This window comes from Nasonia vitripennis, chromosome 5 (genome assembly GCF_009193385.2).
Source record: "Nasonia vitripennis strain AsymCx chromosome 5, Nvit_psr_1.1, whole genome shotgun sequence".
Lineage (NCBI taxonomy): Eukaryota > Metazoa > Arthropoda > Insecta > Hymenoptera > Pteromalidae > Nasonia > Nasonia vitripennis.
Window position 1 is genome coordinate 2,122,345 of NC_045761.1, and position 18,202 is coordinate 2,140,546.

Below are 18,202 nucleotides of genomic sequence, written 5' to 3' on the forward strand. Positions count from 1 at the left end.
CTCCGCAGGTCTCGGGTGCAAGCTTTCTAATTAGTTCAGAATGTGCGGCGCTCGAATTCGCGCAAACGCATTTTTCAAAACACGAATCGAATTTGCAACACCGCGAGAATTTCCTCGGCGGAACTGACACCGAAACCCCGCACGTCTCGCCGGCTAATCTAACGGAATAACGAGGGCCCAGACTACAGCGCAGGCTAACTGGCGTACTATCGTCTTATTATTGTCGCAGCGCGTCTTGGGCCTCGGTCACGTGGGCCTCGCTTGCGCGCGTAATTTTGAATCTGTATGCAGCCGAGGAATCCGCGAGGCGCTGCATTATTATGCAGATTACACGATAGTACCCGTATTAGTTCGTTGTCGCGCGCTTCGATCTCCCTCCCAGCCCCCCCCCCCTCTCTCTCTCATAGTCTCTGGGATATCATTCGCTCGTTCGGCTTATTCCCGATGACTATGCGCCACTGCACTGCGGGAGATTGAGCGGCTGCTGCAGCTTTTTCTCATTCGCTCACCGGAGCTTCGAGGAGAGACTCGACGATAGCAGCCCCTGGAATCTAGGTTAGAGTTTTGACGTTTTACAGACGATCGTTTTCTCTTTACGAGCGCCGCACCTGATCAGGGTTTGCGCCGTTGATCGGCTGACACGAGCTGAGTAAATTGTTCCAGGTTGAGCGAAAATCAAAACAGGTCAAACTCAGCGAAAACCAGAAATCGAATCAAGCGCTCGCTGCATCGAGGAAAATAATAAACGAAAATCTCGGATTCATGTAAAACAGAGTGGCCGTAAAAAGGAGAGCTCGCGCGCGTCGTGAAAAGCAGCAGCGTGCGCGGCTGCAGCGATGACCGATGGAGTCGTAAATCTTGCGGGCCGATTTTTTTTCCTGCGACGACGTGCCACCGCCGCCGCCGACGCCGCACACACGTGTGTACGCCGTTAAAAATCTCTCTCTCTCTCTCTCCGTGCCGGAGTAGCCGCTCCTTTATCGCGCTGACCCGCGCGAGAGACGCCATCAATCTCCCCCGAGTGCGAGCGGGAGAGACTACGGCGGGAAGAATCCTTTCTTCGAGTTCACGAAACAATGCGCGCGTGTGTAGTCCTTTTTTTATCATCTCCGAGTGAGAGGGAGAGCGGCTCGCATATTTCATCGGGATGAGGAACTTTTCAGGAGTAGGCTGTTGATGCCGCGAGCTGTCGGGCGCTCGCGCGACTGATGGAGCTTGCGGTAGCTGCTGTTTTAATGCGTTTACGTATTTCGTTCTGGACATTTCTGCGATAATTTTTTATCGATACTTGGAGTAATGATACATTTTTCCCTTTCAGTTGCAACGCCAGTAACGTCGTATCTTCGATATTCACTTTGGAGTGAATATTTCCGTCTCGCCTCTCGGCGCGCTGCAGTATTATAAGCGGATTTTATCACGAGTATATCTGCGCGCTATCGACTATCGCATCGAGGTCGACCCCAGAGATAAAATTTTAAACATTCCCAAATAAATATATAACAACAGCAGCAAATTTCTTCGCGCGCATATTCATGCATCAACTCGTAAAACCGACTGGCGCGCGCCGGAGGCGTATAGAGCATCGGCGATATAAGAAAAATACGCGCGAAATCGAGCGATCCCCAGCCGCGATAACGAAAACACACAGCAAAGGCTTATTCTCGACGATGATCCTGGAAAACACGCAGAAGTGAAGCGCGCATCATGCCCCGAACGGCAGGAGGTCGCCATAAAGCAGCGGCAGCTCAGCCGCGTAGAAAAAGGATCCGGAAGATCCGCGCCGCCGCGAGCAAAGTACAGAGGAATAATGCGTCATCCGATGCAGCAGTAGCGACGGCGGCGGCGGCTCCCCTGCGGCACTACTACTGCTCTCGGGGCACTTTGTATTCCGCGCTCGCGAGAAAACGCCGTTATAATAGTAGCCCATCCCGCGGGAATCTCGCCGCCCCCACCGCTCGCTGCTGCCCCAGGAATTATAGGCAGCTCCTTTGGAAATATATTACGAGTCGCGCTCGGCTGCTGCCGCGAGAAAAAGAGCCCGACCACTCGAGGAACACCGAGGGTTATCGCTTTCTATTTATCTCGCGAGCCGATGGGATAACGATAGGTGCGAGTTTTGCCGAGCTCGAACGAAATTCGTTGAGGCGTCATCCGCCATTCGTGAATTTTCAGTAGTCTAGGTGCGCGTCAAGTCGGACAGCGCGCCCCTCTTCTCTCCGTTCGATTAGTCGCGGAGCCAGAAATGTCCATCCGCGGCGAGAGCCGCAAGCCGGGCGGATAAATAATCGAGCGTCGTTCGAGAATAGAGGAAGCCGACCCATTTGAGCCTTTCTCGGCGGGGCAGCTCGTATCTCCCTATATAGAAGATATCTTGGCTCTCTCTCTCTCTCTCTCTCTCTCTCTCTCTCTCTCTCTCTCTCTCTCTCTCTCGGTGCTGCGGAAAACTTTCGGAGAATTACTGATGACCCCCGGCGTCCTTGGGACGAGCGCGAGAGCGCTTCCGTCGATTCCTCCGCCTCGTCGTCGTCGGAAGTGACGCAGGCGAATTTTCCCGAGGAATCAGAAAACGTATCTGGGGCCTGCAGTGCAGCGGCGTTTCTCTGTTCAAGATTTTATCTTCCTCTTCCTCTTCCGGCTTCTTCTTCTTCTTCGTTCTTCCTTGGCTCCAGCTTTTATTTCGCCTGTCCGCCGTTTCTATGACATAGCGGCTCGCGCGGCGTTTTATCATTCGGCTCTTTGCATTCTTCCCCGAAGCTTCTAAATCAAGCTTGCCAGCATCGCACATCGGGTCGTTCGTTATTCCCTTCTCCGTACGCGAAATCACAACGACGATTTTATTGCCGCAGCGAAACCTAATAACGACCGGCAAACCCTCGACGCATGTGGATAGAGAAAGGGTCGGAAAAGCCAGCGCGAAAAAGCAACAATCGGCAATTCGGCAGGGAATTAAAAGCGACGGCGGCCGCGCATGAAAATCTCTTTAATCCAACGACGAATTTTGGTTGAACCAACAGAATTTCGTTACGTCAACCGAGGTATTATTTCCCCCGTAACTGCGAGCCTTTTTGTCATATCCCCCAGCCTTCATCCGGCGAAGGCACACATAAGCTCTCTCCCTCTCGCGCAGCTACCGCGCCAATAGAAGCGTCCCCGATGTGTTTCACACACACACGCTTACGCGAGCAGACGTACACCGAGAAAGACAGAGAGAGGGAGCGAGTAAAATGGATTCGCGGACTGCCATGGAGAAGCACGCCGGTCCGTTCCGCGGCGCACAAAAGCCGGCTCGGCGTGCGCGTGCAGTTCGGATGTCAATTTATCCTTGTACAATGCTTCAATCAGAACGCAAACAGCGGACCGGCTGCCTCTGCCCCTCCGCGCCTGCATTTTACATCGCCTCTGTTCTCTACAGAGTCCGTGATGCGCATACACGTGTAGTGCGCTGCGCTCCTATACACAGCGAGGATGCGGCTATGCGCTCAGACATGCAGGAGCTTGCGCGCGACTGTGTTTTGTTGCCCTCTTGACGACTACGACGACGACGACGACGACGACGACGACAACTGCGCGCGTCTTCTATACCTATATGCGGCTGCATAACTGCCTAGTTTTGCCTTTAATTGACAGAAGTCCCGGGCTTGACGTGATTAAAAATCCCGGAGCCGGAACGCGGACGCTTCGGAACGGAGCTTTTATTGTTACACTTTGTCGGGCCGGAGCGAGGGCGACGTATGGTGTGAGCTTTTTTTCGCGCGTTTCCAGAGTTTTTAATGAATGCGCGCGCGGTCTTTGTTAGCTTTCGAGCCTTTGTCGCTGTATGCGAACGCGGAGGGGTTGGCGTTTGTTAGTCTTGCGCGCTTCCGCTTGATTTTTCGCGATCGAACAAAAAAAAAAACGATGGTTTTAGTAGTGCAGAGAAAATCCACTGATTCGTCGCTCCTTATTCCGAGCGCGAAACTTTCCCTCTCCTGCTCTCAGCTCTCTCGGCGAGGGCAGCAATTAGGATAAGCCTATTTAACGAGTGCTCGAATCACAATGTATATCCTGTATTTCGGCCTTAATCAGCTTACATAAATTTTACGGTTACTGCATCGCACAGCCATTATCGTACAATTACAACCCTAAGAGGATAACGCTTGTAGCGCCGTGTCGTGGATTTTTGTCTTTAGTTATCGAGTGAGCTCTCGCTGCTGCATATGGATAATACATCGAGAGCTAGCAAGAAGTAGCGAAGCGTCGGACAACGTCGTGCCTTTGTCCGCGATGAGCTCTCGGAACAAAACCTCGACAGTCGCACCGTACAGAAAAAACTCAGCGAGCACTTGATTACCCGACGATACCTCTCGAGAAAGAATCCGAACGCACTCGATCACAAAGGAGTCATTCGACGGTGAAAGCAAAAAAAAAACCGTCATGACTGACGCACCGCGGCAGAAACAACTCGACGCCCACTCGAGGAATCGCTCGAGCGTCGTGCGCGGCGAAATAACAGGGCTGCCGTTGACGCGCGGTTTTTGATCGCTTGGCCGGCTTCTTCGAGTGGGCGTCGTCGCGCGAGCCTCCGGCTAATTTGCGGCTGCTGGCCACGATGACGCCTGTTGTTAAAAGCCTCCCCCTCGTAGCTCTCGGATAACGCGCGGGTCATCACTCTCTCTCCCGCTGCTGCAGCTTATCTAACATAATTGCTCCTGTGTATTTCGAGCCGCGGCCTCGAGTGTTTTCCAATTCGCTTAGCTGTACGTTATCGCCACCGAAATAGCGTTAATTAAAACAGCTGTTCGCGTTGTCATCCGACATCAAACGAGAAGGTCCAATAAAATTCAATTCAATCGTATGCTTGCTTTATAGGTTTGCGCGAGTTCGTAGAGACGAAAGGGAGTGCTGCTGCACACGTGGGACTAAAGTGGCGCGCTCGTAGCGTCGGTGGGCGCGCGCAATTCGCGATTCATTCTTGATGGAAACGGATTCGTCACAAAGCCTGTCCGTAAAATGGGATTAAAGGAGAGACCTGTCACAGCTTTTTCTGGATTGAGTCGCGCGTGAAATTTTCCGATATGATCAAACGCGGATATCGCTTCGAATCTACCGAATTATCCATGAATATCAAATTTTTTATTTCTCGTTGTTCGCGGGAATTGTGTCATTGAAAAAAATTCACAAAACTCCCTCATACCTCTTATTGACTAATTGCCTCGAAAGCCCCAATGAAGCAAAACGAGAAACAAGCAACGCTCAGCCTCGGATTCGCACTTTCCGGTCACTCCCCGACGTCCGGGCGGGAAACAAAATCCGAAAAAGGCCGGCGCCCGGAAATCGAGATCACTGCGCACACACGTACATATCGACGAGGCGAATGTGTGCCGCTGACTGTAACCGATATATACTCGGGGGAGGTAGGCCTGCAAAGCGCGCACACACTGCACACACACACACACACTTATACAACGTGTATACACGCGTCCCAAAGTGCTTCGTCAACATGGCCGAGGGCCCGGGGAGATCTCGCTGCTGGCGGCGCCGATGCAAAAGGGAAAGGCACTTTGCCGAATTAAGGCATTACTTAACGAAAGCGCAGGGGCCGCACACGAGAGCGAGACGTCGACCGAACGTTATGTGTGCGCTGCGCGAGGAGAATTTATCGAATTATTTGCTCTCGCAAAGGACTCCAGCTCGAGCTTGAGAGAGAAAGAGAGGGGGGCTTAATGACGCGTGACTAATTGCCCTAAAGTTGACTTTTCATGCCGATTCCTCGCTTTTCCTATTTTTCTCTCGGCGACTTATTAAATCGCACAGTCGCGTGCTTGTCGTATTAATACAGACGTAGGTGCACCCTTGAGCGCGCGGGAAGACAGTAGAGGGAAGTTTTAATTAATTTATAAAGCGGCCGGGTTCCCTGTCATTCTTACTCCGTATTTCGTGAAAAAATTCTTAATGGCCTCGAAAATAACAAGTTGCGGAATGGCGCACTGCAGCCGCGAGTATCAAGTTTAGTATCAAGTTCAGTGCGAAGTTTGTTTTGCGCTCCGAAGTATCCGTGAGAATCTCCAGCACACTATATACTCGCTGCTCCATTTAATTGCGGAAAGCTATACCGCCCGACCGCCCGCGCGAACGATGAGAATTACGCACTTTCGCGCTTAATTTACTTTTAATGCTCTTGCGGCGAGAGCACACGCACGGACCAGGCTCGAGTTTACCGCGAGATTATACAGCTTGAAAAAAAAACACCGCTCGAACACTCGATCAAAGCCGAAATGATTGGCCCGTTGACACGGGAAATTAAAATCAACGCGTCCGACATCGAAACAACACCGGCGTTAATATAAACAGCAGCTGACGACGAGGGCCGTAAAGCGGAAATTCTATCCGCTCGCGCGTTTTATCGCTCCCGTATCAGCTCCATGACGTAAAAATGACGCCGGGGCGCATCGAAGTCATCGGTTCGCGCGAAAGCCCTCAGCCGCAGCTCTGGGAAAGTTTGGTGAATTATACTCGGCGAAATTCCATTATCCATCCGTTTATTTTATTTAGCACGCCACCGGCCACGTGAAAAAATAACACACACGCCGCCCACGGCGTGAAAATTTTGGCCCATGCCGGCTTCGCGTTATTCAATACATAGGGAAAAAAAATTCGACGCTGTGTATAGCGCAGCTGGTGGTTGTAAGCTCGCGGGACATCGTATTGTATATACACAGAAGTCGAGGTTCGTCCGCAGCGAGTATAACGAGTTGATAAACTTTTTGTAGCGCTGCAGAGCGCCAACCTTTTGGCGTTTCGAGAGAGAGAGAGAGCTTTTCATTCCCAGGCACCTATATATCTGGGAGTTCTCCGAGCGGCGTTTGTTTGCTCGAAATTCAAATTTTCGGATCCGTTGAATTTGCCATCGTCGTTCTCTCTCGACGTCTCTCTCTCTCTGTTGGCTATATATACGCTGCGACATGCGCGAGCAAACAATGCGCGAAGCCGTGCTGCTGTAACGTGTTTTGGTCATTAAAATATTTTGCGGAATTGGAATGTGACGCGGGTTCTTCCAATTTTTTTACTCTCTCGTTCCATCCGTCTACGAGCGCGAATAAACACGCGGCTATTGTCTCTTCTTCGCTCTCCCGATGCATCAGGACGTGCGGTCCTTCTATATAGGATTACTTCTGCTATCCGAGCCATTATTTTCGAAAAATATTCACGGACAAAAGTTCGAAAAATATTCACTCGGAGAATGTCACGCTTTGTTGCCGTCCTCGCACGGCACATACGCGCGCATTTGTTGTTTTTTTTTAATATTCGGAACGAAAGCTCGCGTAATAATAGAGAGAATCAGCGAATGTGCTTTTAACGGAAGTATATTTACGCGGATTTTCATTTACTCATGGCATAAGTATTCTTATATGCAGCGGCAACACACATATACGAAATCTCGTTCGATCTGGCCCGGCGCAATCGTAAAAAGATCTGCGCTTCGCCGCACGGCGTCAAACTTCCGGAGCGCCTGCGCGCGTCCCTCGCGTACATAAATCTATCGCTCCCATTTTCAATCGGTTAGCGGGACGTATCTTCGCTGGGATCGTCGAAAAAGAATTGCGACAGTCGTCGTTCGCTGCCGCCGCCGCGACTTTCCGAGCGCGCTCGTCGTCGCGAATGCCAAACGAGTGTGCCGGGATATCGAGAGCCGCTGGTACACACACACAGAGAAACATAGCGGCAGAGCCAAACTATTATACTCCTTCCCGGAATCTCGGAGAAAAAGAGTCGCTCTATGCGGGGATGGAATCCGCAACGGTGCAAAGGTCCGCGCGCTGCACACGTAGATGAAAAGGGTCAGAGACTCGCGAGCGACGGGCCTGGCACGTTTCGCCGCATTTATCTAGATGTATCTGTTCGATTTCGAGGCTTCTGCAGCCTCCCGCCGCCTGTCTACTGTGTTTGTATATAGACGTAGCAGCTTCGGGTTATAGCACACACATACACGAGCGCTGCAGAAATATGGCTGCGAAAATTGAGTTTCGCGCGATGCCCGACTTGGACTTGACTGTGCATTGCGCGCAGATGGCATTTTGATATACCTACCCTAGCGCGACTCGCTCTTTTATATTTCGACGCGAGGGCTCTTAATCCTTCGGGGCTCTATAGAGATAGTTCGGATCTTGGGTAATGGCCGGCGACGAATCGCATTTCTCGGATACCTTATACTTTCGGCTTCCTTTTTTCGGATACGGATCTTATTTATAGTGTTTTCTATTCGTTAAATTAATTGCCGCGGTCCAGACGAAAAAAAAAAATTCACTTCGTAAACAAGGAATTTTTCACACGAGGCCGCGCAAAAGTTGGCGCACGCTTCTAAAATATTTAACTTTGAATTAAAGTAGCAGCGCCGAGGGCCTCAGCTGCTGCGCACTGATTTGGATATGGCGAATGCAAATCTTGCGAGAGTATAGAGGAGCGAAAGAGAGAGAGAGAGAATCTGAGAAAGAAGTGTGCGTGTGTGTGAGAGTGCGAGGACTACGTCGTCGTGTGTCACTTACGGATGCATGGAAATGGGTTTCCTTTGTGTTGCGCCTCGAGCAACGTTTGCCAGCGATTTCCCACGTGCCTCTGAATTCTCTTTTTTTGCGCTACGCCTCTCTCTCTCTCTCTCTCTCCCTCTTCATTTTTTGCCTCTAAGCCCTTTTATGTCCTTTTTACAACGACATACCGTAAGCAGTCGTGTGCCTTATTTCTCTTTCCACCTCGTTCCTTTACCGCAGCGCGCCGGCTCAAGCTATGGCGTTAACATGAATGCGATTGTTACACGAGTCTTTAAAGCCTCTCTTTGTTTAGTAAATTCCTTAAAACAATAATCTTTCTCCGCTAACTAATGCAACCCGTTATTACGCCAGATAAGTTATAAATGTGCCTTTATAATTACGTACACGAGGTGAATATCCCGCCAACGACGCAGTAATAGCCGATAAGCCGCACTTCATTAAATATTCAGCAATATCGGCCCAGTAAAAGCCAGAGCGAGGCCGGGGAAAAACGATGCCGAAGTAGCAGTTACCGAGTTGCTGGTTTAGCTCGCATGAGTCCCCTTCCGGAGTAAGTCCAGCGGCTTAAGCTGCTCGCTACATCGGCCTCGGAGAAATTCGCCTCCACTCTGCCCGGCCAATCGAGTGGAAATCGAATAACTTGTCGCGACTTCCGTGACCCGTCGCCGATGACCCGTGTCATACGCCACTAGACTGCCAATCGATTCTATTTTCCTGGCGCCGCTGCGACGTGATGAAAAAACAAGCCTCTGACTAGCCTTTCGTCCCTGAACGAAGAAAAAAGGAAGCCAGCTCTTCATTTACAAAAGTAATATAGAGTATTATGGATATAGCACGCGAGACCTCTTTTTTTTCAACGATCCACGATCTTATATTGCCCGAGCAAATAGCGGGGGAATCGTATTCTACGATTGGTGAAAGTGGATAATTGAATTGCAACTTCTTGTTTTTCTCGCTGAGAGACTCCACCCGGCGAAGTTGGAGATATTCCTCCTGGAATTGACTTTGAAAACATACTTTTTTAAAGCGTTTCGCGTTTACTTTATTTTGTCCATCGATGCCTAGTTCGAAAGTGAAAAGTTTGCACGTTTAACTCTTTAATTAGCCAATGATATCTCTATATTATGATTTTTTTTTTCATTTTAGCAACAACCTTCGTACAGCAAAATTTTAATATTCCACATACGAAACTCATTTTTGCGACACTATACACTCGGAGAGTTTCGCGCGACGAAAAATAAGAAGGCGTACAAGGCAGATTGATGGAAACAAAATTTATTTAAATTTCGCTTTTCCTTCGCGGCGACGTTGCACCAGCCACGTACCTACACGAAATCAGAATTCCGCGACGCATACTGAATATCTTATAAGGTTGATTGAAAAAGTTGGCTTGCGCGCTAATAGCACGCGAAATAAAATTTTTCAGCACGTGGATGGAAGTTCACGCAGAATTAGAAACAATGCAAATAAACGTGTGTGGCGTACCTTGCAATCAGCGTTATAGAGACAGGCCAACCTGGAAAAGAGAGATTAAATTTTAAAAATTATGCAAATAAGGACATGTAATTTAAGCACAACATACTTTTGACACACTAAAATTTTCAACCACAATGGAAACAAGCAAACATTTCCTACTTTTCAACGCATCTTCATTCACCTATATTTATATTCGCGGTCTTTTCTTTTCCCTTATACAATTTCTGCTGTGGAGCTTGCGCCGACAGCCTCGACTGGGGATTTGCGATCTCTACGCCGCCGTCGCGGCTGCTTTTTAATTTTTTTCCCCCTTTTGCTAAAGAATACCGAGAGAAACCAGAAAAGTTGCGAAGCACATGGGCGCGTGAGCTAAAGTCGACCCAAAAATTTCCTCTTTCAATTTTAATGCTTGCGGTACCGCTACGTTTGCCTTCCAGCGTCTCTCTATATATATATAAAGTATACGTGTGTAATCCTGTCCGTGATTTGCCCTCGGAAATTCGGAGAGCCCTTGCACAATTCACTTTTAATATTTTACACTCTTTTGTGGTGAAGTCTAAGGAGCAAAACGTCTCGAATCATCTTTTTTTTTTAAATTCTCTGAAAATTGTAAAGCTCGAAGAAATTTTTCTAAACGACACAATTTTCACGCTAATTGGAATAATCACGGCAACGACGTCTCGGATCGAGCAGCAAACCGTTCATCAAGCTTCTTAAGGCCGCGAAATTGCATTTTATCTGAATGACATCAAAAGAAAGCTTCTTGAACAGCTGTTTTTCTCCACTTCTTGAGAGAGAAGAACTCGCGGCAAAGTAAAAGAAGTCGATTACGCCAATTCAGCGGTCGCAGAGGGAAAAGAGAGGAGGCAACTTTCAACGAGGGCCGCGGCAAATCACTTTTCCTCATTACGGCAAAATTAATCGTTTGCGCTTTAATTCTCGTGCGGCACAAGCCAATATAAGAGGAGCTCTCCGTGTCGTTTGTATGACTACAAGCGCAAAGTTCCCCCGGCAAATCAGGCCGACCGAGCGCGGGTCGGGAGAAAAAACTGTATTTGCATCCAGTTCTCGGCAAAGAGACGACGTCTGCTTTGCGAGAGACTTTGGAGCAGGACTCGAGAGGCGAATGGGAGAGAGCGAAAGAGCAAAAGACGACTCTTAAAAATCATTCCCATTACGCGCGGTGCGCGGCTGCTTCGAGACGTCGCCTTGTTTGCCTACAGCTGCCTCGACGATAAAATGCAGTCAAGTGAATTGCCGAGCACGGCGTTGATTGCATTGTATGCCGAGTCCATTTAGCGCCAACTCTCCCCCCCCCCCCCAGCGATTTATCAAGCGAGATTTAATCCGCGAGAGAGCTTATCGAGCAGTCTGAGTACTTATAAACGTCGGCTTTTGGAGGCAGATAAGGATGATGATTCGTGCATACGGGAGAAGGCTAAATTATGGGTGCCGCGGGATTGTTGCGGGATCCGTTAAGATTACGCTGGTATTATCCCTGGAATTAATCGAGCAATTTTCGGATATCGAAATTTTTCTTTTTGAAGCCAGCTGCTGATCGATTTCTCCAACGTGTCGAAGAGTTAAATTTCGTCTGGAAATGTACGAAATTATTTGAATTTTAAATACAGTCGAACGAGAATGTATCAATTGCATTTAATGAAAGAAGCGCAGGTCGATGATAAATAAAGCCCAAGTATAAAGCCGCGGCTATATTCACGTCTCTTTTTTACACACTCGCTCCTTAGCCGCTCGAAACAGATTTGATCGCTGCTATTCCGGGGATAAGCGCCTCGGGTAACGAAAAAAAATCACGACCCATACGTTATATCTAAATAGTCAATAAAACGCAACGTTTTATACCCGCGACTGCTAAATGCCGGCTGCTACTAAAAATGCTTTTAAACTCACTTTGTTGAAATTCATCGTCGTTAAAGCATACATTTTTTTATTCCTAATTTCGCAAATTGAGCAACGCGAAAAGCATTATAAAAGTGCGTTGCGTACAATAAAATAAGCGAGATTGCCTTCCACGTCTCTATACAACAAAATCGTAAAACGCATCCACACGCGGCTAAACGCTAAATCCAACAGATCATAAAATCAACTACTCGTCGCGCGCGAGAGAGTAAATATTAATCAAGAAAAAGTATCGAATTTCAGGCTCTCGGGGAAAAACACGTTGTGCAACGATACATAAAAACACAGCTGCACAAGCCGCAGCGCGAGACTCGCGTCCATCAAACCAACTACGCGGATGCGCCGGCTCACGTCGGCTTGAATGCAGGTGCGATGGGAGAACGACGCGCTGAAAAATGCCGTCGCCATTATCTCTCTCGCGCTCGCGAGGACTTCCAAAGACGGCGATTATTTATGCGCGTATTGGCATGCGGCGAGACCGCAGAGGAGTCAAACACTGAGCGAGCGCGTTGCTCTGCCGTCTCGTATCTCAGGATCCCATTAGGCTCGCGAGAGAGTCAAGGCACTGCAGTGCAGTTGTTGCGAGGCGCACTCGGATGCAGTGTGTGTGTGTGTGTGCAGCAGGAGCAGTCGGCGATTATTTGTCGCACGACTGTTAGCGTGGGCGTTTGGCGCTACTGCTGGCGTTCAACGTATGCGCAAAACGCGTAATTGCTGTTATGAAATTTCGAATGTGGCATAAGTCATTTTCGATGCAATAAGATTGATGAAGTGTGTTCGAGAGATGAAAATGGAATGACGCGCGATTCTGCATTTGAATGGAAATCGAGTTGACATTTTTACCTCTGACTAATGGATGATCGTTTACTTTTGCAGAACAACCGACTCCCAAGGCGGTGGAAGAAGGAACGCGAGTAAAAATGGAAGACAATGCAGACGGAAGGAGCGAATAAGCAGTCCGCCCGCTTATTGTTGTAGGTTCGGGGAGCCGATAAGCATCGGGCCACCTCTCGCGAAAAATGGGCCACGAGCGAGTATCGAACAATGTGAGAGACCGGTCGCAGGTCGAATCTTCGCGGCTACTCATTTTTTTGCAGCTCTCCGAGACGAGACATTGTCGCTGCGGTTACGAAATTAAGATGGGCTTCTTGACTGATGTCGATGCTTTTGACGCGGCGCAGGTATACAATAGGGCTTCGGGAGGGCGTGAGTTATAGCCTGGCGTGTCTTCTCGAAAAGATGCAGATTTTCGGGGCTGAAGAGAGGGCGAGATTGCCGATCGCCGGGATTTGGATATTGTACTAATTTGGCCGCTTGAAAGAGCCCTAAACGAATCGATGGATGATAATGGTGCCGATTCGTCACTGTTTGAAGAAGCCTTTCTCAACGATCCTGGCAAGCTCTGACGTATACATGCGCTCATTAGCTTCTACAGCCACTGCGAGGAGACGTTGCAATATACATGCGCCTTCTGTACTCGTAGTCGGGAGAGACTTTGGACGTTTGTTGGCCACACACTCGGCTTCGTGCCATTGCGAATTCCGACCTGGAGAGCGAGTGAGAATGCGGCAAGCTGTGTACTCAAGTATAAAAGGGACTGTCTGCACATAGCGCCGGTTAGCCACCGGGCATTGACTCGATAAATGATATTAATAATAAAAACACGAACGCGCCGCTCGTCTCTCTCTCTCTCTCTCTCTCTCTCTCTCTCTCTCTCTCTCTCTCTCTCTCTCTCGGAGTAACGAGCGAACCGTGAAAAATATAAATGAGCGAGCCATCTTTGAATACCAATGTTCTTGTGTCGATAATAAACGTTTCATTTTCAATTTTCATTTCGATTTTTAGCTTACATCGAGTATCGTTCAAGTCACCGGATTATCGCAGGATAATCTTTTAATTGGTTTCATTCAAAACTTTTTATCCATAAATGACGAATAAAAACCCTCCGAATGAATTCCAACCAGTAATAACAAAACCTTCGAAATTCAGTTTGCTAATTAAGGACGTCGCGCGCACGCACGTCCGCAGACGTAAATAATAAAAGCCAATTACGACTTGGTGCAACGGTAATTGAACAATCAGCGCACACATGCAACATTCATCCGTGCGAGCGTCGCGCGCTTATAATACCAACGTATATACATATACCCACGCTCCGTAGCGGCTTCGAATTAGTCAACGGCCTCATCAAAATTCCATCAAAAAGAAACGTACGCGATCCGCCGGCAAGACAATGGCACTCCGAGCGCGTCTAATTTGCGCAGCACATATACATCTATAAGCCGCACGAACTCAACGATCTTCAGCCGTCTATATGTACATTATACACGCTTCCTGGAAATTTCGACTAATTAATATCCGCGTCGAATCGCGCAGCCGTAATATGGCGCCGCACGAGATTGCCATACGCGCGGGACACTTTACGCCTGCATTACCACACAATCATCTATATAAACTGCCGCCTGTAATATATACTCGCTGCGGCTTTTTTAGCTTCTTTCTCGATCCGGCCGCTCTTGTTGACGAGTCGAGCGATGCCCTCCCACGCACGATGATACAGCCGCACGCGTCCACGCAGTCGTGGCGCAGCAGCTTATTTTTAGACAAGATTTGCGAGTATAATTGCGGGGACGAGTTTTTTTTTTCGTTTCATTCGCGGCTTTCTACCTTTTTCGGGTAAACTGCATCCGGGTGTTATTTGATTTGCATTTCTAAACTCTGAACTCGCTGATTGACCTGATGCTCTCCGTGTATAAATCTTAGATATAATGTTAAAGTTAAATATTCCTCTATCGCTCGCGTACGTGTAAAAGAGAAGAGGACGACCGTTTTTCCGATGAAAAGCTTTGTAAAATGATTTTTCAAAGCCCTCCTCTCTCAGCCGAGTTTTCGATCAAAGTGCATACACGCGACTCGTTAACGCGCGGCGTTGTTCCTTTTTTTCCTAGCCGTGTTCACCTGCAAATTACAAAAAAAAAACAGAGTCTCACTTTTAGACAGTTTCCCGACGTGGCGTTTAATCGACGCTTCTGACGAGCGACTGCTCGACGCGACGCAAAAACCCAGAAGGGCGATTCATGTTTTTTCATGGCGTCAGCCCGATTGCCTCGCGGGGCTGGCTTATGAAATATTAAAAAATATAGCTCTCTTAAAAGTTAATCACATCGGCCGCGCAAATTAGACGGCCAGTTTTTTATAGCGCTTTTTTCTGCCAGGATGCGCGTCGCAGGTTTATTTCGTACAGGGGCTATTTTAGTTCGATCCATTTATTTTAGCATACGGATATCGGCGATCGGAATTAGTAGAAATTATTAAGTGCACTGAATGATCGACCAGAGGAAAAATAAAGAATCCCGTGCGCGGAAGTGCATTACTTTACCGTTAGTGGAGTTATAGTAGCGCGCGAATAAAATGTACATCGATATATTTTATCATTTTATTATTCAATATATTTTTCCGCAGCTCGCGCAATTGATCAGCCCGATCTTATCCAGCATTCCAATCAGCCATAAATGGGAACAATGGCCTAATTATGTCTATAATAGCAGAACCTTGCAATAGACACGCATTGCAGTACACCAGTGATCGATCTTTGGCTCGTATACGCCCGGCGCGCGCGAGACTCTGCTGTCGGCGATACCAATCTGCGTGAATTAATACGGCTGTTTGCTGGTCGTAAATTGCCCAAAGGTGACTCAAATTTACAAGCTCGAATAATGGACAATCGGCCCGCACCGCCGATTCAATCCCAGAGATCGACCTATCGCGAATATTTCTCATATGCGCGTGCGCACTTCGAAATAAGGCCCGTAAGGAGAGTCGATCGGGATATAGGAGGAAAAAAGAGCCGAGCCGCAAGGCGACGCAAAAAAGAAAGACCGGAGACAGAGAGCGGAAAAATAAAGGAATGGAATTTCCTCGACTCGCGCGCGGGCAATTGGGCCGATTCTCAGGGGAGACCGCGCGGCTCCCGGCACTAAACCGAAATGACCGGTAATTGCACGAGCCGAAAGAAGGCAGCGGAGAGAGAGAGAGAGAGAGAGAGAGAGAGAGAGACACTCGCACACATATCCCGCGCGTTATTGCGACACCCCTGAGGGGCCAGCACCTATACACACGTGTGCAGCCGAACGACAGCGACGTCGCTATAACGATCAAACCGTGTGTGCGGAGCTATGCTGCCGGTGCTTAAGCTCCAAGAGGCGCCGGAGTTTTTCCAAAGGACCGGATTATTCAAAGTTTATATGCCACCGGCGTTGTTATGCGAACATCTGGTTATGCGAAAATTATAAGGAAACGTAGTCGGAATAGAGCGATTGAATTTTTCGGCAGCTGAAATCAGTGTCTGTTCTATGTCTTTTACGATAAAATCTACTCGCGAGTACACACAATAACTCTTACGCGCGCAGAGGCGTAAGTAAGCGAAGCCGATCGGTAATTGCTTTTCGGAGCGAGGGCGACGACGCATTATTACGAAGCACAGCGACGCGACGGAGCTTAATGCGCGAGTCGTTGACGCACTACGGCGACACGCGAGCTTCTGCTGCAGCGCGAGAGACGTTCTGCGGTTGTTTTGCGGCCGCAGCCGATGCGCCAAGTGCAGCCTCTTGTATTCCAGCTCTTTCTTCATTCTAACGAGAAATTGCCTTGCATATATTGGACGCGCGAGAGTTTATCGATGCTTTCCGTCGTTAATTTTAACGAATACCGCACCTGCGCAGACGCTGCGGATTGTGATTTTTAAAATCGAATTGAGTCGGAAGCGAAACGGATGCTCGTGAGTTGATTAGAGTTTTCTGACGCCACACTCCGGCGGCGCCAAGTGCGGGGGAAAAACAAGCTGCGAGCAAAACGAGAGCCAAGAATTAGAAACGGAGAAAGAGAGAGAGAGCGCCGAAGACATACAAAGGCGAAGAAACAAAGTGAAATTCCGCAAGCTCCTCACGGGTGGCTTGCAAACGAACAATTAACCGGCTGCACCTCGCGCGAGTTGTAATTCCAGAGCTGTGTCCGGGCTCGTTAGCCCCTCGCTCGCGCGATAGCTATACCACCCGCGCGGCGGCCTCGAAATGGGAATTCGTCCCGGAAACTCGTTCGGCGAAACTGCTCTTGGCACGATCGCTCGTTCTTTTCGTTACACATCGGCTATACTCCCTCCCCCTCCCCCCGATCGATGTCGTCGCGCGGCCTCCTTTTTCGCCACCGGCACCTCCCGCCGCCCGTCATTTCGCCCCGAAAGAAGAGAAAGAGCGAGAGAGAGAGAGAGAGAGAGAGAGAGAGAGAGAGAGAGAGAGAGAGAGAGACGTTACGACGAGCGCAGCAGCAGCAGCTCACGTATCGACGCCCCGTGTGGCTGATGGCGCGGAATCGTGCGGGAATGCGCTGTTGGTTAATTAAAAGAAATATCTCTGATTAACACACGCCGCGCTGTGTTATGCGTTTCAAATTTTCGAAATGTAACGAGGTTTGGGTTTGAAGCGGAATGCTGAATGTGACGGCTTATTAATTGGATTGTGCGTTTTATGGCTTGATTGTGTGTACGAGTATGGTTCGTTGAAGGAAACTAATTATTAAGAACAAATTAATTCGCATTTTATTCCATCGTGTGTAATCGCTAAGTGTTCCCCTCTCGAGATTGTATTTATAGAAAAAATCTGAAGTACCCCAGTTACACTATTATTAAACGTCCACTTTATCAGCGGCGAGTCCGATAATGAAGCCAAGGCCATTTATAGTTATCCGATAGACTATTTTCTCCTTGAAATCGACGACTGAGCGGTATCCCCTCGAAAAAGGCATAAGTATTCCTTAAATACCGCGGGCATTCCTTCACGCGCCTCGACTCGATCTCCCTTATACAATAGAACAAAACTGACTTCTACACAGCGGCGCAGCGAAGCCTCAAACGCTCAATTACCATCCCACAAAGCGGCCCGCTCATCCGTTGAAAAATCGCAGCCGTGTATCATCACAATATAATGCTACACAAGAGAGAGAGAGAGAGAGAGAGAGAGAGAGAGAGAGAGAGAGAGAGAGAGAGAGAGAAAGAAGAGCGCGCGTGCGGCTACTCGAGCGTCATCATCAGAGGCAGTTCGGAAGAAAATCTCTCTTTCTCGCTGCACCTTTCCGCACACTCGAAAACCTTTCCGAAACTCGAGTCGTTCTCTATAAGCATAGGGAGCATGCGCGCAGGTTGGAGAGCAGCAGCAGGTACTACGGGGTCCCATGAAGAGGAAAGGTCACTTTTGCGTTAGCTCTCTCTCCCCCTCATCAGTCAGAGA

The 18,202-nt window shown here is 48.7% G+C and overlaps 1 protein-coding gene across 1 annotated transcript in view; it reads right to left on the reverse strand.

Annotated features, from left to right (window-relative positions):
- LOC100122933 (protein madd-4) overlaps window positions 1-18,202 on the reverse strand; it is a 113,781-nt gene that overhangs the window by 89,715 nt on the left and 5,864 nt on the right. The window contains exon 2 of the mRNA XM_016986963.3: window positions 10,011-10,041. The gene's annotated coding sequence lies outside the window, so the exon portion shown is untranslated. The remainder of the gene's footprint in view (window positions 1-10,010; window positions 10,042-18,202) is intronic.